The sequence below is a fragment of the Haemaphysalis longicornis genome, unplaced genomic scaffold, assembly GCF_048455015.1.
Source record: "Haemaphysalis longicornis isolate Haplotype H1 unplaced genomic scaffold, Haemaphysalis longicornis Haplotype H1 scaffold_4, whole genome shotgun sequence".
In the NCBI taxonomy this organism is placed as follows: domain Eukaryota; kingdom Metazoa; phylum Arthropoda; class Arachnida; order Ixodida; family Ixodidae; genus Haemaphysalis; species Haemaphysalis longicornis.
Genome location: NW_027526361.1, coordinates 178,916,523 through 178,919,618, shown reverse-complemented (window position 1 = coordinate 178,919,618; position 3,096 = coordinate 178,916,523). Strand labels below are relative to the sequence as shown.

The 3,096-nt window shown below is 43.1% G+C and overlaps 1 pseudogene; it reads left to right on the top strand.

Moving 5' to 3' along the window:
- Positions 1-397: 397 nt before the first annotated feature.
- LOC144179526 (uncharacterized) lies at positions 398-1,796 on the top strand (annotated as a pseudogene).
- The last annotated feature ends 1,300 nt before the right edge of the window (positions 1,797-3,096 follow it).

The following is a 3,096-nucleotide window of genomic DNA, read 5'->3' as shown; positions in this document are numbered from 1 at the left end:
TCTTCATGGATGAGATGGAAATTAGTCAAGGGTTTGAACATGACCGCTCTCTGGATTGCCTTTTTGGGGGTACGACACTTCCAGAGTCAACTGACAACGTTGCAAACCATGCCCTCGTGTTTATGATTGGAGGTCTAAACACGAGGTGGAAACAGGTCATCGCTTACCACTTCACTGGTCGTTCTACTGACGGAAGCCTTTTAAAGGAGCTTATATTTCATTTAATTGCGCTTTGTTTTGAGGTGTCCCTGAGAGTTCTTGTTGTAACAAGTGACATGGGAAGTGCCAACAGGAAAGTGTGGCAGCTGCTGGAGTTTTCAAGCCACAGGCACTCGCAAACTGTCTGCTCTATACCACACCCTCACTTGGATGGTAGGGAGCTGTATTTCATGGCTGATCCTGCTCACGTTTTGAAAAACATACGTGGGCAGCTTCTCCGCTCAGGAAGTTTTACCCTGGGGAAGGAGACGACAGAGGAGCATTGCATCCCAGGAAAAACTGTTACCCTTGAACATGTTGAGGCTGTTCTCGAATATGATAAAAAAATGACCTCAAAATCGCTAACAAGCTGTCGGACATTCATGTCAGCGATGGACATTTCGCAAAAATGAAAGTAAACATCGCAGTGCAGTTGTTCCGTGAAGCACCTCCTGCCATTCGCTATCTAATCAAGCTCAAAATCTTGAAGCCGGAAGCTGAAGCAACTGCCTGGTTTTTTGACCTTGTCACTAAGTGGTACACTTTGATGTCATCACGACACCCCATCGTTGCTTTAAGTCATTTTGACCGCGCAAAGCACCAGGAAGCAGTTGGGACATTGCAGCTGGCATGTGCTACATTCACTCGGATGAACATGGGAGCAACTGCACACTGGAAGCCATCGCAGGCCGGTCTTTTGGTGTCTACAACTGTTGTGCTGCGCCTGTCAGAGGAGCTCCTGGCGAGGCGCGGGTACTTGTACCTCCTCACTGCTAGGTTGATCCAAGATTGCCTAGAAAATATTTTTTCAGTTGTGAGGTTGAAGAAGCCAGTTCCAAGTGCGTATGATGTTAAATGTGCACTGAAGGCCATTTGTGTCAGCCAGTTTGTACACACCCCTAAGACTTCGAGCTACAACATTGACGACAGCAGTCATCTGGCTGACTTGCTTGACCCAAGCCTAAAAAAGCTAGAGGAAGACCCCATTCAGCAGGCTGAGGAGTTAGAGAACTTGTTTGTGATTGGACTGACGGAAGCAGAGTGCGACATCGTAGCGTACATCGGTGGTTTCCTTCTGAGGTCTGTTTTAAAATCTATAGGTAACTGCAACAGCTGTAAAGCAGTACTGACTGACAGTGCTCCTGGGAAATACAGCAGCCTCATCCAGTTGAAGGAGTACGTGAAAAATGCTGGAAATCTGATCCAGCCAAGCATGTCTGTAATGACAATTTTGATGGATTGTGAAGAAAACTTCAAAACGTTTGCTGAAATGGGTGAAGTCATGAAGGTGAAAAAGCCATTTTCAAGCATTCTGAGTGCCCTGCAGAAGTCTGTAAAAATGCACTTGGGATGTTGCAGTTTGCACAAGCCTACTGTAGAGAAGCTGCTTCTCGAAAAATATGTCCGAACAAGACTAAAGATTTACCTCAGGCAGCAGCATGAACACAGAGTAAATGGGGCAGCAAGCAAAACCTGTGCTGCGGCAAACTTGGAGTAGTTCAGCAGCCAGCTAGAACCGTAGAGCGTACGCAGCTGCGATAAATTTTTTTTTTATGTGAGGACACTTGAAGACTTGGGTGTGGTACGTTCAATCATAATTTAGGACTGCCTTTATTAAGGACTCTATGCAACTTCATTGCCGTACAATGATGATAAAGGAAAATTGATGCCTTTTTTGTATAATTTACATTATAGTGTGTTCAAAATAGCTGTAAAATATTTTACTGCTAACATTTTCTTTTGCTGTTCCTCAGTACCAGCCCGAAAAAGGCATTCAAAACCAAGAACAGTGGTGTGCCTTCGTTCACATTGCACCTTTCTCTCGAGACGTTGCTCTCCATTGTGTCAGTTGCTCACGACGTGTTTTTGTTCTCGACTGATGTCATGTAATTTTAAGTGGGGTAATTTAAATTAACCCAGTGGGGCTTGGGGAATTTTCTTATTGATTTATTCCCCAATATTTTGGTTCATGTATGTATCCTTGCTCAAAGTACTACTTATGCAGACGTGTAAAATGCTTTCTCACTGTCATCAGTGAAGCAAGCCGTATTCTTCTCTACTTGCTTTCTCCTTCATTAGTTATCTCTGCGTTTGTCTCATCAGCATTGTCCACCTGTGTAGCCCATCTGGGCTTTAATCTTGCTCGTTGCCTGTGTGTTCAGTTTTTTTTCAACAGCTCCATTGGAAAAAAGTCACGAATGAGTGGTAACTTTTACATGCATTAGTCTGCTACGTAAAGTGCTTCTTGAAATTCGATGCCTTTATTAGCTCGGACACATTTACTTTGTGTGTTTTGTTGTATTTCCCATGTACGCCTGTTGTTCGAGAAGGGGGCATCTGCATGTCACGCAAGCAGTGCAATAAAAGAATTTTACGTGAAGTTTGTCTTCCTTTATGCGTGTAATGAAAGTACGCTTCAAGGCATGATGACGTGTATGTTCAGCCATAGATGTAATATTTTGTGTTGCCACCTCAACAATATTCTTTTTAGTGTGTGTAAACGTGTTAAATTACACATTGGGCACGTTAAGATGCCCAGTTTGGGCAGAACGATTCAAGCATAGGCTGGGGAGGTTCTATAGGCAACAGTGGTTTAGTCTGTGCGGGCCATTTTCATTGTATCAGAAACTTTACTAGTACACCGATATTTTCTATGCTATAGCATTTGCGGGGTACCCTAATAACATGTAGTGCCTTGTATCTGCACAAAAATGCGTAATTTGAAAAGTCAACCTATTCAATTGAATAATAGTGAATAAAAAATAAAAGGGTAATAGTGCCAAAACAATTAAAAAATGATATAAAAGCCAAAAACTGAAAATGAAATTACCGTCTCTCTAATCGGGCGTCATCGTGCAATTACCTAAATAGAACCTTCCCGGGTAAAGAATGACGGCG